Source organism: Chrysochloris asiatica, unplaced genomic scaffold (genome assembly GCF_000296735.1).
Source record: "Chrysochloris asiatica unplaced genomic scaffold, ChrAsi1.0 scaffold00027, whole genome shotgun sequence".
Taxonomy (NCBI): Eukaryota; Metazoa; Chordata; class Mammalia; order Afrosoricida; family Chrysochloridae; genus Chrysochloris; species Chrysochloris asiatica.
Window position 1 is genome coordinate 15291048 of NW_006408545.1, and position 26919 is coordinate 15317966.

The 26919-nt window shown below is 41.5% G+C and overlaps 1 protein-coding gene across 1 annotated transcript in view; it reads left to right on the forward strand.

The window, feature by feature from the left end:
• Positions 1 to 26919, forward strand: part of FYN (FYN oncogene related to SRC, FGR, YES) — a 298246-nt gene that overhangs the window by 17337 nt on the left and 253990 nt on the right. Inside the window, exon 2 of the mRNA XM_006839921.1 lies at positions 25944 to 25983. The gene's annotated coding sequence lies outside the window, so the exon portion shown is untranslated. The remainder of the gene's footprint in view (positions 1 to 25943; positions 25984 to 26919) is intronic.

Below are 26919 nucleotides of genomic sequence, written 5' to 3' on the forward strand. Positions count from 1 at the left end.
TATAATAATGAAAGATGGAGGAGGAGCAGATGGGAACTCCAAATTGTGCCTGAAACTCTGTGAGGCTGGGGGGATGGAGGAAGCAGGTGCTTGTTTTTGTCCACCTACCCATTTTTGGACCATTTAACTGATCCCCTGGGTCATACGTCACCCAGTGCCTTCTTCCTCTCTATGAATTCATTTTGTTTGCTAGGTAGAATCATCTGAACATTCTCCTTATCACAGGGATTGTTTTGTTGGTAAGTGCCATGGAGTCAGTTCCGATTTATAGCGACCCTTTGTAGGATTTCCCAGGAGCTGTTGGTGAGTTTGAACCACCAACCTTGTGGTGGTTTACTATTAGCTCTATCCTAAACTTGCTTTTTTTTTTGGAGGCCTTGAGCAGGCTCCAACTTATAGTGACCCTGTGCACAACAGAACTAAACACTGCCCAGTCCTGCAACATCCTCACAATTGTTGTCATTTGGGGGCTCATTATTGCTGCCACTGTGTCAGTCCTTCTCATTGGGGGTTTTCTTCTTTTTCTCTGTTCCTTTGCTGTATCAAGAATGATGTGTTTTTCCAGGTTCTAGTCCTTTCTGAGAACATGTTCAAAGTACATGAAATGAAGTCTTGCCATCCTCTAGAATGATTCTAAGGAGTATTCTGGCTGTACTTCTTCCAAGACAGTATACTTCCCCTGGCAGTCCATGGTACGTACTTCAGTTCTCCAACACCATAATTCAAATGCATCGATTCTCTGATCTTCCTTATGCATTGTCCAGCTTTCACACGCATATGAGGTGATTGAGAATACCTTGGCATGGGTCAGGCACACCTTAGACCTCAAAGTAACATCTTTGTTCTTTAATACTTGCTTTAAAGGTGTCTTTTGCCGTTGATTTACCTAACGCAGCACACAGTTTGATTTCTTGATTGCTCCTTCCATGAACATTGATTGTGGATGCAAGTGGTGCAGTCCTGGTGTGGTGCTGTAGGCTGAGCAGTTGACTACTAACCATGAGGTTAGCAGTTCAAACCCACCAGCTGTTCATTGGAAACCTTATATAGGGTCACTATGAGTCAGAACCAACTCTACAGTGCTTAATAATCAATAGTAACAGCACTCTGTTTGCATGGTCCCATCCAATCATTGGATGGGAGTTAAGAAGATTTTGGATAGAAAAGCATATCAAGTAAATTCACAGTAACACAACTTCTTTCAGCTTGATGAATGCTTACTTAGTGTGTTCTTTCTTTTAGGTTTTCTAACTCCAGGTCATTGTATATTTCTTTATAATACTTTCCTTTGCCTTCTTGAGCTGTCCTTTGAAATTTTCTGTTCAGCTCTTTCACTTCATCATTTCTCCCATTTGCTTTGGCTACTTTATGTTCAACAGCAAGTTCCAGAGTTTTTTCTGAGACACACTTTGGTCTTTTCTGTCTTTTTCATGACCTTTTGCTTTTATCATACATGGAGTTTTTATGTCATCCCACAGCTTGTCTGGTCTTCAGCTCCTAGTGTTCAGGGCATCAAATCTATTCTTTAGATGGTCTCTAAATTCATGTGAGATATACTCAAGGTTGTATTTTGACTCTTGTGGAATTATTTTAATTTTATACAGCTTCAGTCTAAACTTGCATATGAGCAATTGATGCTCTGTTTCACAATCTGCCCTTGATCTTGTTTTGGCTGATGATATTGAGCGTCTCCATAGTACCTTTCCACAAACGTAGTCACTTTGATTCTTGTGAGGTCCACGTGTATAGTTGCCAGTTATATTGTTGAAAAAGGTATTTGCAGTGAGGGGCTTAACTTCTGGCACTGTATTGGACAGTATTTTGCTGTTATTCATAGTGTTTTCACAGGCTAATTCCTCAGTGAGGAAGTTAATCTTGCAAAATTCTATCATGGTATCTCTAAAACCATTTCTCTCACCAAAGCCATATTTTCCATCTATGGATTCCTCCTTTCTGTTTCCAACTTATGCATTCCAGTCACCAGCAATTATTAATGAAATCAGCATGTTTGATGAATTTCTGGCTGAAGAAGTTGGTAGTTCAGTTTCTTCATCATTAGCTTTGGTGGTTGATGTGTAAATTTGAATAAAAGTTGTATTAACTAGTCTTCCTTGTAGCTATATAGATATTATCCCATCACAGACAGCATTGTATTTCAAGATCGATCTTGAAAGAATGGCTCTTTTTTAATGAGTGTGCCAGTGTTCTAATTCAATTTGTCATTGCTGGCATAGTAAACCATATGACTATCTGATTCAAAATAGCCAATACCAGTCCATTTCAACTCACTGATGCCTAGGATATTGATGCGTATGCGTTCCAGTTAAGTTTTGATGACTTTCAATTTCCTAGACTCATACTTCATGCATTCCACATTCAGATTATTAATGGATGTTTGTAGCTATTTCTTCGTATTTTGAGCTGTTCTCCATCAGCAAATTAAGGTACGCAAAACATTGCTCCATCCAAGTCATTGAGGTTCACTCTGAGGAAGGAGTTCTTTCCAACTTGAGGGGCTTAACTTCTGGCACTATATTGGACAGTGTTTTGCTGTTATTCATATTGTTTTCACAGGCTAATTCCTCAAATGTGAACAGACTTTTCCTTCTTTCTAGTCTGTTCTTAGGTCAGGAAACCCCTCTGAAACTTCTCCATCATGGGAGACCCTTGCTGGTATTTGAAACAACAGTGTAGCTTGCAGCATCACAGCAATAGAAAAGTCATCACAGTAGGAAAACTGATGGGTATGTAGGCCTCCAAAACAAAAAACCCAAACCGCTACCATTGAGTCAATTCCTACTCATAGCAACCCTATAGGACAAAGGTGAACTGCTTGATAGGGTTTCTGAGGCTATAAAGCTTTATGGAGCAGACTGTCCCATCCTTCTCCTTTATAGCATCTGGTGGGTTCAAACCACCAGCCTTGTAGTTAACCAACTGCCAAATGCTTAACCCACTGTGCCACTAGGCCACCCTAAGAGCTTACAAATAAATAATTTAACATTGTCTAGTCACAATCTCTGTTTGTGTACCAAAGAATGATGGTTGTGGAAATAAAGTTTATTAAATGCTTTCCACAGTTGGGGAGAGCCTACTGGAGCCATTTGGGTAACAGAAGACAATACGATAGGCAATGTTTGCCACCTTGTCATTAAAAGTCTTCCTCAGCCCTTTGTGAAAAGCTCACTTCCATTCCTCAGTAATGGCTTCCCCTGCCTAGACCTCATCTGGATTCCAGGAGGGATGGAGAGCAACAAGAACACTTACCATGGATGTAAGGAAATTGTTGCAACCAATGTACCTTGTACGACTAACCTCTTATTTGAAACGCCTCTGTGATCTTTGGAAAGTGCTAGTGTAATTTTTTGTCCTAACTTAACCATGAAGTGTTATCATTAAAATGCTGTTCCTGCCCCTTCATCACCACCCCAGCCACCATCTTAAATGTGGAAGCTCATAAACCACTGTGACAAAATGCACTATCCCCTTCTGATGCCAACAGTTCATGTATTTATGCAGTCTGTTCCTGTTCAGTTCCTTTTGTACACGTCAGTGTTAGTATTGTCCGTTTTCAGAAGCAAGCTTCTAGAAGGCTGAAAGTGTGCCTCTCAATTTGCCTTATGCTGTGTGATACTGCGCTCCACTATGCATTTATTAAATGCTTGTTGATTATGATTCTAAGCTTCTGAATTAGGTCTTATGAGTGTTTACAGTACTTCTGGAGTGAGATGCATCTTAAGTACATCTTCTTCCTGTAGGTAAGAAGAATCAGGTCCCTTCTCCAAGTTATGACTTAGAATCTAATTTTGGTTGCTTATAATGTTTTAGGTTCTACCTTGTGTTCTACCTACTTGAGTGAAAATGTAGTGATCCTGCCTCCTAATTCTCCCTACATGTTAGGTCTAAAGCAAAGATTATCTGTCACAAACACCCTTCGTTTTATCTAGATGTGGTTGACCATGTGTTGTTGTTGTTAAGTGCCTTCAAGTCAGTCCCGACTCATAGCAACCCTGTATATGGTTTCTGAAGAGGTGAGTTTGAACCACCAACTTTGTGGTTCAAACTGACCTTGCAGTCGAGTATTTATCCTACAGCTTGTTAAGTCCCTGAATAATGTCTTGTACACATTATTCGACAGGCTCTTGATTTCAGATTGCTGTGTTGGAGGAAATGTGGTAAGTGAGGGTGGCACTTGGAAAACTGCAGCCTCACATATTCTCTGATTGTACCTCAAAGGCTCAACTACGCCATAGGGGGAGGAATCTAGTAAAGGAATATACTATATTCTCAGATTGAGGGTGCCCAAGTTTCTATTTCCAGGGGACTAAACAACTTGGCAGACATCCACCCCTGCAACAACGCACCACTTGCTTGAGATCCAGGACAGGGAGAGCCTATTGCTGTGTTGGTGTTGTTGTGAGTTATAACATGTAGAAGTAATCCACTAAAGAGGGTGGTATTGGTAAAATGGAATCCTGGTGTGGCACTGTAGGATAAGCACTGAATTGCTAACCACAAGGTCAGTGGTTCAAGCTCACCAATCACTTCTTGGCAACGCTATACAGGGTCATTATGACCTGGAACCAACTTGAGGGCACTTCATAACAAAAACATTGGTGAAATAGCAAAGAGAAAAGAAAATCAATGGAAAGAAATTAACAGAGAGTTGATAGTGGGATGAGATTATGGTAAAAGTAGAATTCACCCTCAATCAGTAAAAGAGTATCAGTTAGAAAGGATACTTTTCAAGTAGGATAAGCATGAAGTTGGTGGTTCCACACGACCAGCTGCTCAGTGGGAGAAAGATGAGGCTTTCTGCTTCTGTAAAGATTTATAGCCTGGAAACCCTATACAGGGTCGCTATGAGTTGGAACTTACTTGATGGCACATACCTAAGAAATGGCAGGCACAGTGCTAGTCACTTTACATGATTGATAAGCTTCAAGATAAATGATTATAGAGGATAATATTTATAAGAAAAGAAGCAATTTTTGAAAGGGTGAGGTATCCTTGAACTTCTCAGTAAAGTAGGAGGCTGTGCCCTCAGTGAGGATGAGAGATTTAGAGAAAAGAAAGAGACTTGGAGAATAAGGAAAAGGTCTAAATGTCCACTGAAATGCAGGATCATGTAGAAATTGCTGTTGTTGTTATTAACTGCCGCCCAGTCAGTTCAGACTCATAGCAACCTTGTATAGAGTTTCTGAGGAGTTGCTGATGAGCTTGAACAGCCATCCTTGTGGTCCAAACTGACCTTGCAGTCAGAGCATTAACCCAAAGCATTCCAGAGAAATATGAGGTCCCAATGAAAATTTCAGGCATATTTAGTGGTTCCCTTAAGCCCAATTTTGTGACTTTGCCTGGCAATGCTTATTCTGGAATGGAAAAAAACTGACCTTGATGGCGACCTAGAGTTGGTAATTGGTTTGAATAGTCAAGTGATAGAATGTTCTACAAGATTAAAGACAGTTATCAATAGAAGGAGCTGAAAATAGGGCTTAGGCTGGGTAGGAGATTGAGCTGGAATTGTTGGGGTAATGGATAAGATCAAGAAGGATCTGAGGTCTCGGGAAGGTGAAAAATGAACACATCAGGCAAGGAAGAGGTGATACTTCCAGGAAAGTGGAGCATCACAAAGCGGCATTGATGCAAGAGCCTCTTCCTGGTGATCAGATGGAAAGTAAGGCCATGAGACATGAATTCAAGAAACTGAAAGGCATATGCCCCTTTGCCCATGACAGCAGCCCATGTATTTGTCCATCTTGTTCGTGTTCAATCATTTTTGTACATGTCAGTGTCAATATTGTATATGTATAAGTAGTATCTTCTGGAAGAATAACATGTTCATATGTTGTACTTTTTCTTTCTTTCTTTCAAATCTGGAATGTATGTCTGGGCCCTTTGAGACCTTGCATTCTGACCAGTTGGCTTAGTAGGGATAATATTTTGAGCTGGCATTTAGGTTTGCATTCTCTAGCTCGTGATTCTTGTTGCTCTGGGAGTCTTGTCTATTAGGGCTGCAGAGTCCATTGCTTCAGAGGGAGGCCAGAACATGGTTGTGGACAAAGGAGACAGTGTTCAGCTTTTGACTTCCGAAACAGGCCCTTGAAGCGTGTTCCAGAGACTAGTTACAAAAGCCCATGCCTTCATTTAAAAGAGGCAGACTTTGTTAGAAGAAAAACGATTTGTGGATTCCAAGGAGCCAAATTGCAGAAAGCCTGGAATACATTGTACATGGAACCATGCAGGAGGATGGTTTCTTGTCACACAGGAAGGAGAAAATATCTTCCTGGGCTGAGGGGAGGGCCTTTCAGAGATTGAAGAAGGCTAGAGTTGAAACTAGAGTAGATGGCTGCTGGGATCCAACAACTGATCTCCTGGCATGTGCCCAAGGAGGTGAAAAAACCCTTATGTGAATGGAGGGAAATCTTCAAGTGAGGAGTGCTTGTACCAGTGTCCTGTCTGGAACTATGGAAGGAAACCACCTGTAGTGAGGTGTGTTTATGCAGATATGAGGTCTGAGATGGTGGCCCTTCCCAGTTTCTCCCAGCCTGCTTGTGACATGAGGGAACTCCTGAAGGCCCTGCATGCCCCCTCAGACAAATATGAAGGTCCTTAGGGGCCAGTATTCCAGTCTCACTGCTGGAGACTGTAGCTGGAATGTGGACAGAATCAACCATGGATAGTAATGAGCCAGCTCACCATTGTTGTTGTTGTTAAGTGCTGTTGAGTCAGTTATGACCCATAATGACCCTGTATAGACTTTCCTAGGAGCAGCTGGTGAGCTTGAACCGCCGACCTTTAGCAGAACCCAAAACAAGGGGTAAGCTTTCCCACAAACCTGCAAGGAATTGGAGCACAGCACAGTAACCCGACTCCTATCTTCTATCACTGAGAGGAGGAGGGAGAGGGAAAGGGGCTGAGCACTAAGAAGGAATTGGAAAGGAATTAATTTGACCCATTGCCCTGAAACAACTGAAGTTTTAAATCCCATGAAACTAAATGTCTTTAAGTAGTAAAATTACTAGCGGGGAAATACAGTGGTCGCAGTGATCAAATTGAATTCAAGTATGGAGAATTAAAGTACCACTTTTTTTTAATACATCTGAGAAGTAAGTGTAAATTTCAGACCTGCCTGTTCTATATTTAATGTTTTTGGTAATTGTGTATGCACACACACATATACACACCCATGTATTTAGTTTAGTGTAGCTTCTTGTACCTAGAGTAAATTATGGTGTGGTGATTCATTTGGTTAAAAAAAAAAAGAATTTTTAATGTGTGTTTCTCAAAGGGACTTAGAAGTATAGTTGTCCATCTACAAGAGTGTTAGTGGGGCTTGGTCTTGTTTTGTTTAGCTAGCTGTAGGTCTTCTGATCATCCTGATAGGTCAGTGGTGTCTAAGGTTCATGGAAAGCATTAGACTTGCAACCCTACCTGTAAGCAAACTTCCTGGATGCTGAAGGAAGACTACAGGAAAAGTTTTACTGTGTATATGTGTGTGTGTGTGTGTGTGTGCTGCTTTTAGCTCCATATTATACATATACCTGGTGGATACAGACATTATAGTCCTTGAATTTAAGGGAAGATTCTCTTCGTTTATCTTTATTCAGTCTGCGTGTACTGAATAAAGTATCAGTTTATGAAGGAATTCATTTCCAAGTATAATTCATAAGCAGTTACCTACCAGAACACTCAAATGAGAGTTAACTCTTTTTAATTACATTTAATCTCTCTTTGACATTCATTTGAGGAGGATGATGCTGCATCCAAGAAGAGGTGTTTTAAAACCTGCTGTTTCTTGAAATACCTAGTCATTTTGGAAGGGAAATCTTTAGTCTTGCTTTAAAAAGAAAGCCTTGTGGGATGGGAGAAGGGATAAGGCAGAGAACTGCCTGTTGGGACACTCTTCTGCTTATATGTTTTCCTTCTAGAAAATTACTGTGACTCTTTGAGCAAATTTCAAAACACAGAAACTCCTCGTATTTTCCTTGTGTGTCAATAGGAATCAAGAGAGAGAATTAGAAATAGGGCAACCAAACAATTTATTGCAAGAAGTCACTAAAAAGCCTTGGAAAACCTTTACGGTGTTGCTACGTGTTGGAACTGATTGGACAGCACTTAACACAACAACAACAAACAACAATGGACCAATGAAAAAGTTGTATTCATGATCTTTTCAAAAATAAAATGAAAAAATCTGTTCAGGTACAGTATAGCAAAATAAACTCCTTTTTATATTAACTGAACATTGAAAAGAACATCGGATTGTCATTATTCTTGATACATACTCGCTAGAAGCAGTTTTTTAATCTATATTTTCTGTAGTACCCACATCACTGATATATTCTGAAGAGCGTATTGTCTTTAAGTGTCTCATGACCCCCTGCAGTCTTCAAAGTTGCATTTTATAGTTAATAAATGATACCATTCATATGTTCAGTTGGCATTTTTATGTGCACCATCATTTTTGTTTTATTGAGGTAAAATTCTTGTAACATAATTAATCTTTTTTTTTTTTTTCACTTCTTGTTGTGAACTGAGTGAAGGTTTATAGACAAGATCATCAGTTTTACATCCAAGAAACTGTTTCATTTCCACTGATTGCAACCCTCTCTCTGCAACAACAGCTATCCCATTTTCTCCCTTTGGTTCCTATTTCCATTCCACCCACCCTCCCATCCCTTCTTAACTTTGTCCTTAGGTAAACGTTGCCCTTTTGATTTGGAATGAGTGACCATTCCGTGGTGAGCATGCCTTATTAGTTTTGTTGTCCCCCCTCTATATGTATCTACTGTTTGGCTGAAAATTGGGCTACACAGATGAATTCCTTTCTAGACCTGAAGGGTGGCTGAGGACCATAGTCTTGCGTTCCTTCATTCTCTTTGTGACCAGTAAGCCTGGTCCTTTTTATAATTTTGAGCACTGTTCCACTTTTTCTTCCACTCTGCCTGGGGCCTTTTAATGTGATCCCTTCCAGAGCAGTTGGCAGTGGTAGCTGGGCACCATCTAGTTCTTCTGGTTTTAAAGTGAACAGTTCAGTGGCATTTACTATATTTACAGTATTTATACAACTACTTCCTCTATCTAGTCCCAGATCATTTTTAGAATCTTAAAAGAAACTTCATACCCATTAAGAAGTTGCTCCCATTCCTCCTCCTGCTGCCCTTAATCCTTGTTGTTGTTGTTGTTAGGTGCCATTGAGTTGGTACCTACTCATAGCGACCCTATGCACAACAGAACAAAACACTGCCTGATCCTGGGCCAACCTCACTACTGTTGCCACGCTTGAGTCCCTCAATGCTGCCTATGGCCAGTCCATCTCGTTGGGGCTCTTCCTCTTTTATTCTGACCCTCCACCTTACCAAACATGATATCCTTCAGTTCTTAGAAGCCACCAATCTATATTCTGTCTCTCAGGATTCAGCTATTGTAGATATTTCATATAAGTGGAATCATACAATGTGTGACTGAATGTAATTTAGCATAAAGTTTTTAAGGTTCAACCATGTTATATCATGGGATTCCTTTTTATGACAGAATAATATGTACTTGATTCGTTTTTCTGACTGAGTAGAGTCTCTATGAGTCGATACTGACTAGACGGCACTTAACAATAATATTCCAGTGTCTGTATATTCCACAATTTGCGTATCCATTCATTTCTGGACGTACACTTTGGCTAATTCCAACCTTTGGCCTGTTTCAACCTTTTGGCTGTGTGACTAGTTACGTCTGTGAACATGTACACATATGCATGTGTTTGTTTACATACCTGTTTTCACGTGTTTTGGGTGTGTGTCTATAAGTGGAATTGTTAGGTAATTTGGTAATTGCATGTTTTCTGAGGAACACCATAATATTTTAATTGAGAAAATAGTTCTTTCTACAGATAGAAGTCTTTAGTAAGCTTAGAGCAAATTCTGCTAAATGGACTCTTTCCAGACTAAACTTTTTCCATGTTCAAAGGTGTAAATATAGTCCCCAAATTTTCACAGTTGTTCTGCCTCCATTCAGAATGTTTACCTTCAATAAGTATTTTTACAATATGAAGCTCGTAAAAATAAATTGCTCTGTGTTTTATTTAATGTTTTGTCACATTTAGATACCACAAGATCATGGTCTTCTCAATTTTTGTTTATTCTGGTACCAAATATAATTTTTTCCAGTGAAAATTTAGGAGCTCCATCAAAAGAGTGTCATAATTGAGATATTCCCAAAACATGGTGATACAATTTCAGAGTCAAATCTTGGGCACCATTTGAGTTCTCACAATTCCCTTTGTTCCCATCCTCCTTTCCTTTTATTGGGATAAATTTCAGCGTCTTCCTATGTGAAACTTATGCGTAAACTGGTTTCAAGTGTTCTGGCACGTCATTCACTAAATGCACTGGTCAGATGCTTCCACTGGATTTGAAGCAGAATACACCAAGATTATAGAGGACTTAACTGTCATTTCGTTATGACACACCTTAACAACAACAGTTTGGTTTTTGTTGCGAAGTGCTGTCGAGTTAGTTCCAATTTACAGTGAACTAACTGTAAGTATAGGGCTTCTGAGGCTGTAAATTTTTGCAGGAGCAGAAAGCCTCATGTTTCTTCCATGGAGCAGCTGGGTGGGCTTGAACCACTGGCCTTGTGCAATGTCTCAGCCCAGTATTTCTTGAACAGAGCCACCAAGCTTCCCTTATAGGATCCCTAGGTGGTACACAAAGCTACATGCTTAGCTGCTAACTGAGAGCTTTTAGGTTCAAATCCATCCAGAAGTGTCTTGGAAGAAAAGCCTGGCAATCAACTCCCCAAAACTCAACCACTGGAAACCCTAGAGTATACTTCTACTGTGATCTACATGGACTCGCCATGAATTAGGATCAGCCTGTCTGAAACTCATATATAAAGTTGTGACTCAAACATTTAAAAAACCTGACTGATGATGACAAGCGACAGAAGAGAAGGCATGTACTACCATGCTGAAATATTGTTTGTATTCACCATTCACTTTCTCACAGAGATTTTGTAGTCATCTAAAAATGTTTGTCAATGTCTCCAATATCCACAGGGGTTTTGTTTGTTTTACAATTGGTAGGATATAGCCATATGCTTGAATGCAGTTATGAACTATGCATGTGCCATACATAATTCCAAATAACTCTATTCCATAGGTTTCTGGGAGTCCATAGACTTCTTGGTGTGGCTCTGTATGATAAGCATTGCACTGTAACCAAAAGCTTGGTGGTTCAAATACACTGTTTGCTCCCTGGAAACCCTATACAGGGTTGTTATGAGTCAGAACCGACTTGGCGGCACACAACAAAAACAACACAGGCTTCTTGATTTAGTAAGAACATTGTTTTTACTGTTGCAACATTTTTATCTATACCTTCTCTGCAAAAACAAATAATTTCATCTCTAGTGGTGAACTTTATACAGTTTGCAACAGCATTCACAGTAACGGGAGCTGTTTCACATGTGACAGAACACGCTCCCTTAACCTTTATTTTAATCCCATGAAAATAGATGAAAAAAAATCAAATTGTTAGTGGAATTTGCTGCTTTGTGTTTAGAACAGCTGATAATATAAAACTGGCATCTTTTAATTCTTTGTGAAGTTTTCTTCTTCTGCTAATGAAGTCACATGAAAGCTATCATTTCATGTTTCATAGATATGTATATAAAACTCTGAACTAAGAAATAACTAAAATTAATTTAGAACAGCAGTTATTTCATCTTCTTTTAAAAAAAGAGTGATGTAAGTGAACTTCCATAACTGCATGTAATAAATCTTCATCTTCAGAGACAGTCTTCACAAGAGCTACTAACATTTAAAGAACTTGCTGATATTAGTATATTTGTGACTTGTGAATTATGTGGTCAGCAGAACCCTGGTGTGGTGCTGTAGAAAAACGTCAGCAGTTCAAATACTTTTGCAAATCCTAATTGGGGTCGTTATGAGTCAGAACTGATTCAAAAGCACACAACAGCAACAATAACAACATGACCACAAGGAGCTGTGGTGGTACAGTGATTACAGCTCTGAGCTGCTCTGTGGTAGAACGATACAGCAGTCTGCTTCTGTAAAGATTCACAGCCTTGGAAACACTATGGGGCAATTCTACTTTGTCCTATTTGTTGTTAAGTGCCATTGAGCTGGTTCCAACTCATAGCAACCCTGTATAGGGTTTCTGACAAGTGGCTGGTAGGTTTGAACCATTGACCTTGCAGTTAGCAGTCCAGTTCTTACCCTATAATGTCATACCAGGACTCCTTGTTGTTGTTGTTGTTGTTAAGTGTTGCCAAGTCAGTTCTGACCCATAACAACCCTGTATAGGGTTTCCGAGGAGCAGTTGAACTGCCGACCGTGTGGTTCAAACTGACTTTGCAGTCCAGTACATTAACCTACAGTGGCACACCAGGGCTCCCTATGTTGTTGTTGTTAGGTGCCGTCAAGTCAGTACCGACTCAAGCGACCCTATGTACAACAGAACGAAACACTTCCCGGTCCTGGGCCAACCTCACAATTGTTGCCATGCTTGAGCCCATTGATGCTGCCATTTGGCCAGTCCATCTTGTTGGCAGTCTTCCTCTTTTTCTCTGACCTGCCACCTTACCAAATATGATATCCTTCTCTAGTGACTGGTCCTTTCTGACCATATTTCCAAATTATGAGAGATTGAAGTCTGTCCTTCCTGGCTTCCAAGGAGCATTCTAGCTATACTTCATCTAACACACATCTGTTTGTTATTTTGGTGCTTTCAATATTTTCCTTCAATACCATAACTCAAATGTATCGATTCTTCTATGGTCTTTAGTATTCACTCTCCAACTGTCACATGCATATAAGGTTATTGAAAATACCATGGGTTGGGTCAGGCATACCTTAGTCCACAAACTGACATATTTGCTCTTCAACACTTTAAAGAGGTCTTGCGCAACAGATTTGCCTCATGCAGTACGTTGTTTGATTTCTTAGCAGCTGCTTCCATGGGTGTTGGTTGATATGAGCAAAATGAAGTATTTGACAACTTTAATCTTTTCTCCATTGATAAGAATGTTGTTTATTGGTCCAGTGATGAGGATTTTTGTTTTCTTTACATTGAGATGCAATCCATACCGAAGGCTGTGCTCTTTAATCTTCATCAGTAAATATTTTAAGTCCTCTTCACTTTCAGCAAGCAAGGTTGTATCATCTGCATATCACAGGTTGTTAATGAGTCTTCCTCCAATCCTGATGCCATGTTTTTCTTCATATAATCCAGCTTCTCAGATTATTTGCTCAGCATATAGGTTGAAATTGTATGGTGAAAGAATACAACCCTGTTGCATACCTTTCCTAATTTTAAACCATTCAGTATTCCTGTGTTCTGTTTGAGCAACTGCCTTGTGGTCTTGGTACAGGTTCCTCATGAGCACAATTCAGTGTTCAGGAATACTCATACTTCTCAATGTTGTCCATAGCTTGTCATGATCCACACAATCGAAAGCCTTTGCGTAGTCAGTAAAGCATAGGCAAACATCTTTCTGGTCTTCTCTGCTTTCAGCCAAGATCCATCTGATGTCAGCAGTGATATCCCTTGTTCCACGTCCTCTTCTGAATCCTGCTTGAACCTCTGGAAGTTCTCTGTCAATGAATGCTTGAGGCCGTTTCTGTATTTAGTAAAACTTTACTCGCATGGGATATCAAAGACATTGTCCGATGATTTCCACATTCTTTTGGGTCACCTCTCTGGAATGGGCACAATTTCGGATCTCTTGGCAAAATTTCTTGGCATAGATGAGTGAGTGCCTCCAGTGCCGTCTCACTTTGTTGCAAGATTTCAGTTTGTATTCCATCAATTCCTGGTGCCTTGTTCTTAGCCAATGCCTTCAGTGCACCTTGCACTTCTTCCTTCAGGATCATTAGCTCTTGATCATATGCTTCCTCTTGAAATTGTTGAACACTGGCCATTTCCTTTGGGTACAGTGACTCTGTGTATTCCTTCCATCTTCTTTTGATGCTTTCTACATCATTCACTAATTTCCCCAGAGAATCCTTTAATATTTCAAGTCAAGGCTTGAATTTTTTCTTCACTTCCCTCAGTTTAAGAAATACAGAGTAAGTTCTTCCTTTTTAGTTTCCTAATTCCAAGTCATTGCACATTTCATTATAGTATTTGACTTTGTCTTCTCTAGCTGCCCTTTGAAATTTTCTGTTCAGCTCTTGTACCTCTTCATTTCTTCCATTTGCTTTAGCATCTCTATGCTGGAGAGCAACTTTCAATGTCTTTTCTGCCATCCATTTTGATCTTTTCCCTCCTTTTGGTCTTCTTCATCACCTTTTACTTTCTTCCTGTACCAGCTTCTTGATATCATACCATAACTATTCTGATCTTCGTTTGGTCTTTAGCGTCTAATATATCAAATCTGTTCTTCTGAGATGATCTCTAAATTCAGGTGGGATATATTCAGGGTCATATTTTGGCTCTTGTGGACATGTTTTCATTTTCTTCAGCTTCAGCTTGCATATAAGCAATTGATGGTCTGTTCCACAATCTGCCCCTGGCCTTGTTTTGGCTGATGATATGGAGCTTTTCCACCCTCTCTTTCCACTGATGTAGCCAGTTTGATTTCTGTGTACAGTCATCTTTCATATTGTTTTAAAAAGGTATTTTAAATGACTAAACTGTTGGTCTTGCAGAATTCTATGATGCGATCTCCAGCATCATTTCTATCACTAAGGCTGTATTTTCCAACTACTGATCCTTCTTCTTTGTTTCGGACGTTTGTATTGCAATCGCCAGTGATGAGCACTTGATTGCACATTTGATCAATTTCACACTGAAGTAATTGGAAGAATTCTTCAGTTTCAACCTTACTGTCTTTAGTGGTTGGTGCATGAATTTGAATAATAGTGGTATTGACTGGTGTTCCCTGTAGGCGCCTGGATATTATCCTATCATAGACAGCGTTGTACCTCATGACTGATCCAGATATGTTCTTTCTAATGATGAATGCGATACCATTTCTGCTCAATTTGTTATTCTCAGCTTAGTAAACCATGTGATATGGCTCCCTATGTTGTTGTTGTTGTTGTTAATTGCCATCTAGTCGGTTCCAACCCATAGCAACCCTGTATAGGGTTTCCAAGGAGCAGCTGGTGAGCTTCAACCACCAACCTTGCAGTTCAAATGGCTTTACAGTCTGGTGCATTAACCCACAGCGCCATACCAGGACTCCTGTACATCTGCATTGACTTGATGGCAATGAGTTAATATCACTGTAGGTCCTATGATGGATAGCAAATGTTAACAAACATTTGTGCAGGTTTTGCATTCACATAAGTTTTCTTGAAAAACAGAATTTGGGAACTTAATTTTTAATTAAACTTGTATCTTTTTTTTTAATAGTATTTCATTGCTATTGAGTGGATTCTAATTCATGGCAATTCTGTTGAGTGTCAGAGTAGAACTGGGCTACATAAACGTTTCAACGACTGAGTTTTTTGAATGTAGATCACCAGACCTTTCATTCTAGGCACTTCTTGGTGGTCTTGAACCTCCAACCTCCCGGTTAGCAGCTGAATGTGTTAACCATTTGTAATGCCTGGGAATTCCTAGAACAATTATGTGGTTTTTGTTGTTAGGCATTGTAGAATAAGCACTGGACTGCAAGTCAGTTTGAACCATGAGTCAGTTTGAACCACCAGTCACTCCTTGGAAACCCTACGCAGGGTTACTATGAGTCAGAACTGACTGAATGCTTAACAACAGCCATTAGATAGTGTTGACTCTGACGCATTGTGACCCATGTATGTCAGAGTAGAGCTGCATTCCACAGGGTTTTCAAAGTTGGGACTTTTCAGAAGCAAATTGCCAGGCCTATTGTTTAGTGACCTCTGTGTGGATTTGAACCATTAGCCTTTTGGTTAATGTTGTTGTTAAGTGCCGTCGAGTCGGTTCTGACCCATAGCAACCCTGTATAGGGTTTCCGGGGAGCAGCTGGTGAGCTTGAACCGCCGACCTTGCAGTTCCCATGGCTTTGCAGTCTGGCACATTAATCCACAATGCCACAGATTTGTGCTACTCTGGAATAATCATTTTTTTACCCCGACTGTATTATATACAACTAACCTATAGATTTCTGTTTCCCATTGACCCTGTTGACCAGTGTTTCATGCATCCCAGGATGCAGTATGGGTCATGTCACTTCCTTGGAGCCGCTTCAGGCTCCTGCTCTCACTAGATTTTTAAACTTCCAGGGAACATATACCTTACCTGTCTGTGCTCTTTATCAATATGGCACACGAGAACTACACAACATATTTTTCTAAAAGGAAAGAATATGGTCTCCTGTTCACATTCTTACTAACTCATGGCAATAAAGAAATTCAAGTCCAAATCTCTGGGCCCCAAATTTTATTTCTGTTTCTGATGACAGAATTAGACAGTACAGTATATCACAGGACTAAATCTTCTCCACAAACAAGTGTTAAAGATGCATACACACCATTCTGCCTCTACAGTCTCCCAGCTCAGAGCCAGCTCGGCGAGGCGAATTGTCTTAGATCTGAGATCGTTTTTTACTTACATTTGACCTAAATAAGGAGGACGGATGCTTCTTTGGTTAGCTGGGTGAAACTGAGATGAAAAAATTGGTCTGACTATCTCAGGGACATATGATGTTGGTGATAGAGGAATGCGTAGAAGTCAAGATTCTGAGACCATGTTGTGTTTTTACACAACTGCTTTCTGTTACTTCTCTTTATAGCATGCTACCATTCAATTTTATCCTGAATGCCTTTCCAAGGACAGCAAATGGTTTTATACACTATGACATAGTTTCCATGGAAACTAATGTATTTGAGCAAAGAGAGACTGCCATAGAAGTAGGCTAAAAAGAACAAATGCAGAAATGGCACAGTGTAAAATATGGGGCAATATGTGCTGTAGTAAAGGGGTTTTTCTGTCTTTTTTTTTCCTGATGTCTTTGGGAAAACCTGTATAACTAGATCATGGCTTCTTAACTCGAGCTAATAAAATTTTTACTGCACCCAACACTGTGTACTATATTTTGCTGACACATTCTTCCAGTTGGTACTTGTGGTTTTTTGTTTGTTTTCTTCTAATTATGATCTTTCCCATCAATATATAAATGTGTAATTCCATCCATTTTAGAAATACACTCTCTGCACCCCATATTCTCCTCTGGTTACCACCCATTCCTCTGCTTCCTTTATTGTGGCGCTTCTTGAGAGAGTTGTCTGTGCTGCCATTCCGGTCTGCTTTCATACCACCCCTTCCCTGGAATGGCTCTCATCAAGGCTTCCGAAGACCTCTCCAGCACTAACTCAGTGGATAGGGCTGAGTCTTCCGTTATTCATCTCCCCCTGGCAGCACTTGATCCAGTGGGTCACATCCTCATCCTGTTAGTCCGCTACAGCTTGTGTGGTGGGCTTATTGAAAAGGTAACGTTTGTAAGGATTGTTGGGTGCTGTTACGTTACCCCCCCCCCCCCCGTCATGGCGTCCTCTGCACAGGGGAGCAAACTGCTGCTGAGTCCTGCACCATCCCCATGATTGGCTGGGGATGGCCAGTGTTCTATTGTGTTGCACTGTGATCTGTTTTCATGGGCTTAGAAGATCTAGATTACCAAGTCTTTTTTGGTAGCCTGTGTTAGTATGGAACCTCCGCTGAAACTTGAACAGCATCATAGCAACATGCAAGATCCCAGGAGCAGATGGGTGGTGGCTGTACATAAGACACACTGGTTGAGACTTGAACTGGGCTTCCCTGCATGGAGGGGGCAGTGGCGGGGCGGGAATGCTGCCATGAAACCATCAATGGCTCACTGTACATTTCAAATCGTTCTACCTAGTGGTAAGCCCCAGTGATAGAGTTTCTACAAACTGTATTGTTGCTGCATAGGGTTTCCAAGGCCGTAAATCTTTATAGGAGCAGAAAGCCGCATCTTTCTCCCATGGAGTGACTGGTGGATTTGAACTGCGGACCATGTAGTCAACAGTCCAATGCGTAACTCATTGCACTATGAGGGTTCCTAGGTTTGAAAAAAAAAAAAAAAATATATATATATATATATATATATATGAAAATGTCACCCTGTTTTGTGAACCTGAATTAGTTTATAATAAAATATCTGCATGTACTTTATATTCTTTGTAATAAAAACTCCTTCTGTGCTCTCAAATAAACTCCAAGTGGTGGGCAGATAGCCGCCAATTTTCCTATTTAACCGAGAAACAGAGGTCTAGACCTTATGGTTAATAATGATAGCAACATGGGTCGTGGGCTGCAGTGTACCCTCAGTTATGTTTCGTTGGGCAGCATGGTACACTTTCAAAATTTAAGCCAACATTTTTAATTGGACAACTCTCTGTAGCGTAGTGGTTACGAATCGGGCTGCGAACCTTAACATCAGCAGTTCGAAACTACCAGGTGTTTCACGGGAGAAAGATGAGGCTTTCTGCTCCTGTAAAGATTTACAGCCTTGGAAACCCTGTACACACGTTGGTTGTGACTCCACAGCACATAACCACCACCACCATATAAAATATGATTCTAGAATATCTGACAAAATCGAGCCTATTGTCTAAATGGCAAAAAACTGATAAAGCAGTGTTGCAGCAGGTCTCTTGGAATGAGGCACACCTTCCAGTTTACCCCTGCCCCATCTCATCTGTTTTATTCATTTATGATACTTGCCTAAGTATTTTAATATGTGATTCTTGCTGCGTCTCCCCTGACCCACCTTGTCAGTCATAGAGCAACTTGATTTCCAGGCCAACTGCTTCTTCCTTATAGCTGTTTTTGTTGTTAAGTGCCGTTGAGTCAGTTTGGACTCATAGTGACCTTGTATAGGGTTTCTGATGAGTGGCTAGTGAGTTTGAACTGCTGATCTTGCAGTTCAAACCAACCTGTGGTCCAGTGCTTGTTCGACAGCGCCACACCAGGACTCCGCTGGCTGGACCCAACTCCTACATTGTAGAGAGCAGTTTACAGGTCAGTGGGGAAAAGCGGCATCTTGTGCCTTACTAACTGAAATAGACCTTGCAGTTCATTGTACTGAATACATTGTGCAGATTTGGGGGTATCTCCTGCTATTGTTTGCTTCAGTCAGAATAGAAAACTACCCAAAAAGGAAAAGCTCCTGAAAGATAACTGAGGTTCCATATTTTCCAAATGATCAATCAGCACATATGTCTGTATTACCTTTATAACAAGGCCAAGTAGATATTTATATGAAGTAAGTGAGAATGATGTAGTGAGGCAGTCTATACGATATTGGAAAGTACTCTGTCTGCCCTCAGGGAGACAACATGATGCTCCCCAGCCACCCTCACTGTTTTCTGTCAGACTAGGCCCTTCCTTTCTAATCCTGCCAGGGGATCCCCTCAGTATCAGGGGTCTGGAGATGCCCTGAGGTTGGCAGTGGCATATGACAAACTTTTTTACTGCCTTTGCCCCTTCATCATTTTGAATATGCATTTACCACTGCATGTTTATCAAGGTGAGGCTAGAAGTGGAAAAGGGTTACAGTTGTTGCCTCTCCAACCTGCTTAGATTGGTGTATGTGGGAAAACACAGGGAAATGAGAGAGTCTGGGACCAGAATGAATAGCTCGAGGAAATTACTTTTTTTTTTAATCCCAGGGAAATGAGGCAATGAGGAACACCCTTCAACAAAGGGCCTTGTCCGGGCTGGGTGCTTGTCTCTGGGGCCTGCCCAGCTGTTGGGCACATAGGAGACTGTGGTGACCCTGAGCATGGACTGTCCCCCAACACACTGGATGTCTGTCTGCAGCTGCATTGGCTTGGGAGTCCACTGTGAGCGTGAGCCTGTGCTGGGCATCAGGCAAGGAGCCAGGGGCCGCTCAATCTCAGAGAGCATTGGGCAGCTTCTGTGTGTGCTCTGTGTGGATCTCAGCTTTCTTGGAAGGACTGCAGAGTCGAGCCCTGCCTGGACTTTTGTGCCGTGGCTCCTAAGTTAAGAATAACCACAGGAACACTGTCCCTGTTGAACACTTGATGTGGAAGTTGCCATCCAATGGCTGTTTCTCATCAGTCACTACACCACGTACAGTTCTTAGTGAATAGAGCTGTGATCCTCAGAGCAGAAAGATGCCGTTCAGATGTGACTGTGTGAAGACGACGTGTCTGGTAATGTTCACATGTCTCCTGGCAGGCCAGGGAATATTTTAAATCTTTTACAAGTTGTAAAAAGGGTTGAATTGGGAATGGAGAAGATATTGTGGCAAGGGAAATAGATACCTTGTTCTTTCTCAGTTTTCTGCATTTTAAGATAACTAACCAAACAGAAAATCCTATATCATGATTTAAATCTCAGATTCATCATGGCCCTTAAATCTTCTTCATTGCATGTGGGACATGATTATGACTCTGCTGTATTCAGTCTCAGTTTCTCAGTCACAGTTTTTAAATAGAAAGGCCTTATTGACTAATATTAAAAATCATAGCAAAGTCTCTCCAGGTTAGATCTTTATCATTTGTCAATAGCAAAAAAGCACGTGACTGAATTTAGAGAAGGAGGTCATCTTCTGGTTGTTTACATAGTGTGTATGGTATGTGGGCACATGCTGAATTTATATATACACATACCTACTTGTACATGCAGGACTTGATTTAGTGAATTTCATTGCTGTTGGGTATGTCTGACAGGTCTTCATCCATTGTTATCCATCAGCAAAGGTGGCTCAAGTTCCTGTTGGGTTATAGGTCTCGTGCTTGGAGCTTGGATTGCTGCAGGAGGTGCCATCCTGGCGCTGATTAGCTGACAGTTGGGCAGGGAGACAGTGAACTGAGCTCTGATGAAAGAACTGTTAAGAATATTTTTGTTAAGTGCCGTCAAGTTGGTTCCGACTCACAGTGACCCTGTATAGGGTTTCCAAAGAGCTGCTGGTGAGCTTGAATGGCCGACTGTGGTTCAAACCAACCTTGCAGTCCAGGACTTTAACCTACAACACCACACTAGGACTCCATATTAAGAACATCGTTGTTGTTGTTAAGTGCTTCTGAGTCGGTTCTGATGCATAGCAACCCTGTGTGGGGTTTTCAAGGAGCAGCTGGTAAGTTTGAACCATTGATCTTGTGGTTCAAACCTACCTTTCAGTCCAGCACATTAACCCATAGTGGCACACCAGGACTCCTGTTCAGAACATAATTAAGGTTGGTGTTAAGTGCCATCGTGGTTTTGACCCATAGCGACCCTGTATAGTATTTCTGAGCAACTGCTGATGAGCTTGAACCACCAACCTTGCAGTTCATACTGACTTCGTGGTCCAGTGCATTTAATCACAGTGCCACACCAGGACTTTGTTAAGAACATAGAGGAGAAGAAATCTAGTTCTACGTGAAATGAGGCTGAATGAAAACAAGAATGAAAGAGCTGGGCCCTGCGTGTTAACTTGCTGATGTCGTTAGATACCATGAAGTCATTTTGGACTCATAGTGACCCCATGTGACAGAGTAGAACTGCCCCATAGGATGTTGGTAAGTGCCCTTGGGTCAGCTCTAACTATAGCAACGCTGTATAGGGTTTCCAAGGAACAGCTGGTAGGTTTGAACCACTGACCCTGTGGCTAGCAGTCCATGGCGTATCCTACAGTGCTCCATCAGGACTCCGTTCCATAGGATAGTCTAGGCTACAATATTTATGGCAGCAGATGCCCGAATCTTTCTCCCTTGGAGTCGCTGTGTGGGTTTGAACCCCAGCCTTTTAGTTAACAGCCAGTCACTTGTCTTTGCACCACCTGGGCTCCTTGAAAGCCAGTGAGGGGAAAAATGTTAGTGACACCTAGCAGGGTTGGTGAATTGGAATGATGATAGTGCTTAGTTCACAGCCAGAATTGCTGGAACGCCATCATGTCTTCACCTCTTCCTGGAACAGAGCAAGGCTGGTTTAAAATACTCTGCTTTGGTACAGAGGTGCATCCCTAATGATGGCTAACTTCTTAGTTGGCATGCATGTGTCTCATGATTCGGTCTCTGCCTTCGTTTCCTGCCTTTCGCCCACCAGCCTCCTGTTATCCTGTACCCACCTCTGCGCCTTGTAGTCCTAGCAAGTCTGTGTCCTTTTTTTTTGAACATGTGGCGATTTCCTCTTTGACTGGAAACAGGTTATTTCTTCTGCCTGCACTGTCCTTCCCAAGGTGCCTGGTCACATCAGGGGGAGATGTCCCTTAGGCATTTGGGGACTGGTGAGATGAATATATCAAAAGAGTTCAAAGCCAAGGGCTTCTTGGTTTTATTTTTAGAACATGTGTGATTTCTCCCAAGGACGGAGGGTTTGATCTGATCTAAACAGTTGGGAATACAGAGTGGTTTGTTTTTGTTTAGGGCCTAGTCCTTTGGCTTCCATTTCACCAGTTAGCCACATATTTGCAGTATTTTTATCAGTCATCAGCCTTTTCACTGGGGTATCTGGGTCACTTTGGTCATGTTGGCCAAACAGAACATCAGCAGGAAGAATCGGAGCATGGAAAATGTGCTGCTGCTGCAAGCCCACAATTAAATATGTATGTGGCTATTTTAAATGTCTGTATATGTACGCACAGAGAGCACAGAAGCACCGTACTGTATGCACTAGACTGCTAACAACATGGTCTGTGGTTTAAGCCTGCTTTGTGGGAGAAAGATGAAGTTTCTGCTCTCACAAAGCTCTGTTGTTGTTAAGTGCTGTCAGGTCAGTTCCGACTCATAGCAACCCTGTATAGGATTTTCAAGGAGCAGCTGGTGAGTTTGAATCATTGACCTTGTGGTTCAAACTGACCTTTTGGTCCAGTGCTTCATCCCACAGCGCAACACCAGGACATGTAAACCGTATACAGGGTAGCTGAGTTGGAACCAATTCAGTGGCACTTACCAATAATAACAACATATCTGTTGTTGTTGTGTGCCGTGGAGTCGGTTCCGACTCATAGCGACCCTGTACAGGGTTTCTGAGGCTGTAAATCTTTACGGGAGCAGATCGCCTCATCTTTCTCCCGCGGAACCGCTGGTAGTTTCGAACTGCTGACCTTGCGGCTCGCAGCCCGATTCGTAACCACTACGCTACCAGAGCTCCTTACAACATATCTACATACACATATATTCTCCCTCTCTCTGTCTCTCTCTATATATGGAAGTATGGTGACTCTGTAGGATAAGTACTGCACTGCAAGCCACAAAGTTGGTAGTTTGAGCCTACTAGCTGCTCAGTGGGAAAAAGATGAGGCTGTCTGTTCCTGCATAGAAACCCAATGCAGGATTGCTAATAGAGTCAACCCCACTGCATTTGACAACAACATATATATGTATGTATGCACATACGTTATGTATGTATATTTAGTTGGGGCTGCCATGTGACCTTTACTTTTAGGAAATTTTATTTCTTCCGCTTTAATGCTTGGAGGTCAGACATTGTAGGAAGTCTGGTGTGGTGCTATAGGATAGGCACTGGACCTCAAACCACAAGGTCAGCGGTTCAAACCCACCAGCTAGCTACTCCCTGGAAAACCTGTATAAGGTGCTATGCATTGGAACAGATTCGATGGCACTTAACGACAACAACAAACAATGTAGAGCTGATGCTTAAAAATATCTCAAGCCATTGGTGTTTGCAGGGCGTCTTTGAAGTTAAATCTATGGCATCCTTCTTTTGGTTTATGGCTGCAGGATGATGCATACGTGCATTGTCTTTGTTAATTAACTCCATCTGTTTGGTAAGGCTGAAAAATAAATTGAATGATGCTGGATATACTCATATGTATGTATGGAAGAGACTCCTTGTCAGATAGTGGGCCAGCAGCTCCAAATGAGTTTCCAATTTTCTTTTTAGTGCCAGTTGCTAAAGTGTCCTGGAGTGGAGGCTCATTCTTTCAGTGCCTGCTGTGAAATGAGCACAGTGTGTCATTGCGATTGTGGTGTGTGCATGGAAATCCATGTCCTCTTGAAAGGGGTATTATTAAGTTTCCTCTCTACTTTGGAAAAGGGTAGTGATTCTCCAAGCGCTCCTTTTATAGCAGATGAAGGAATACTTCATCCTGCAGAAAGAAGATTCCTTTTTGTAATGTGGAAATCAGAAGGACAACATCCTTACACCTCTATGAGAGTGCTCAAGAAAGGAAGTCAGACTCCCGCTTCATGTAGGTCCCCCTTGGTGAAAGCCTCTCACAGTACTGAGTTTCCCTTTTCAGGTCATAACAGGGGCAGGTGGAAAAGTTTTAGACAAAGGAAATTCAACTCAATGCTGTCTAGATCCCCAAGACCTCAGTTCACCAGTGTCACCTTCTAGGTGAGGACAGAACAGCATGTCTCAGAAGGTTGAAGGAGATGGTGTGATGTGGGTTGCTAAGGGAAAAGCTATGAGGACATGGCCATTGTTGTTGTTAAGTGCCATCAAGTCGGTGCCATAGCAACCCTATATAGGGTTTCTGAGGGACTGCTAGTGGGTTTGAACTGCTGACCTTGTAGTTTATACTGACCTTATGGTCCAGCGCATTATCCTGTAATACTACATCAGAACTTTTCCACGAATCCCATATGTAGTGGTTCCTTTGCTTGTCATCAGTGAGTTCATGATTTCAGTACCCAGCTGCATAGGACAATATATGAGTTTCTAATTCTCTTTTCCACAAGGAGCTCCTGTAGCGTAGTGGTTACGAGTCGGGCTGCCAACCTCAAAGTCAGCAGTTCGAAACTACCAGCGGTTCTGTGGGAGAAAGATGAGGTGTTCTGCTCCCGTAAAGATTTACAGCCTCAGAAACCCTGTGCAGGGTCACATTGAATCGGGAACTACTGACTCCACGGCACTTAACAACAACAATTCTCTTTTCCACGGTCATTTTTCCTTTACTTCATTCTGAGTCATCTTTGATCAAACAGAACAAAGATGTTCTGTTAATTACTCATCCTTTCAACAGCACAGAAATTATCTTTTGTGCATGTGAATTCTCTGTTGTGTGTGGTTTTGATGGAGATAGCAATTTATGATGACCATGTTTTAAACCATGGCCCAGGAGGAAAGATGCTAAAAATCATATCCCACTAAGGTAGCAAAAAGTGTTTCTGCCATCCCTTCACCTCCCTCTCCCGGATTCTTCAGCTGAAACCATTCACTTTCTGCCTATCATATTGTTGTCAGCATAATCCAGCCAACCATTTTTATTGTTCTTTTCAGACACCTTTTTAAACTAAAGATTGTACAAAAAGCTAGAATTTCAAATAATAAATGAGGTACCATAACATTGGCAGGTTGTAGGCAGAGTGCATGAGCAAACTTGAAATCGACCATTCTGCCTTGGCGTTTTAAAGATGAACGTGAACTGGGCTTGGGTACCCTTCGAATCTGCACTCAGGCATGCCCCAGAGACTTGGCACAGGGGTGAGAAGATCCTGGGGCTGGGGTTCTATTCACAAGCTGGTATAAACTGGTGGGTTGTCAAGACTTCTGGAGATGGGAACCTCAGGTGATAGGAAAAAGGAGTGATCCCAAGAAGGCTGTTTTGACAGTGAAACCCACCTGCAGCCAGACAGGAACTGGGGTGTATATGGATTGGGGGTTGTAGAAAGCTTTAAACCAAGAGGTAAGTTGAATAAGACCCTGGAAGACTCATGTGTCTCAAGCGTGGCTGACTGTATGACACTATGAAGAAATGTGTGTATGTGTATGCAAATGTTCTCACGTGTTCACACACAAGACCCTATCCGTATCTTTCCTGCCTCTAGAAGGTAAAATCTCATACTGACTACCTTTGGTGGTACAGGGCCAGTTGCTTTCAGTTTTAGGCAGGTGTTTGTGGCAGCTGTGATTTAGTGATAATTGTGTGAATAAGAAGAATTTTATGGGTAAAATTGATTGTAGCAAATGGAAATTCAATGGTGGCCCTTTCTGGGTAGTTTATAGGCAAAGGGTATTCCATTCTCTTAATTTCTCACTTTTTTTCTTCTTCTTTTACAGTTCTTTGAAGAAGCAGGATGCTGATCTAGACGTGCATAAAGTAAGTTATGACCAGTTTTGCTCTGAAAGCCTGTGAACGGGAGAGGTTTTCCCATTGAAGTTCAGGACACACCGTTCATTGTCAATTTTGGATTATGACTTTGAGGTCCTAGGTTTCTGAAAGAGAGGTTTAGTTGGGGATAGAGTTAGTTTAGGAAACAGAAAGGATCTTAAATGGCATAGGCAAACCTGTTATTGTCCCCTTTCCTTGGTTATAACACTAAGTGTGACAACATACATTACTTAGCTCTGTCTCCCCACCCCTTTTGATTTAGAAGAAAAATAAAATATCCATGAAAACATGTTGTAAGCTATTCCCCAGTAATTTTTGGAAGGGCGAAGGGTGTGTCTGAGTTGGCTCAGGGGCAGCAAGTTTGGTTTTTTAGGGTGTCAATTAGAAACGAGTAGTTGCGTTTTTCATATTTAAATGTGGCTTTTGTATGGTACCTCTTTTATGGTTTTCTTTTAAAAATAGTTGAATGTGTAAGGTAACACTGGGAGAAGAGAGACTGTAAAATGTGACACAAACTTGCTTTCTTACAGAAATTTCATTTTAAGAGTTTTCTAGGAATAGAATTGAACAGCTGTCCTGTGACTGCTGAGGCTTTGGGGGCTGGTGAAGGGTGGGCAGCCCCCCTTAATCTGTTCATTGGTGCTGTTGTGCCCTCCCTCCACTCTCAGATGTTTAGTTACTGCTTACCATCTCGTTGTACCTCTGAATTGTAGTCACTGTGCTAACAGGCCTTTCTTGCATTCACTGGATGTTTATTTGGTGTCCACTGGGTATTAGACACCACGTTGGGCTCTGTTGAGACAGAAATGAATGTGATGGATGATTCCACAGATAATGATAACACAGTATGACAGGAAAGGTGAAGCAGCTTAACCTGAGGATGGGACTATATGGAAGACTCCTACATGGAGGGAGTACATTGAG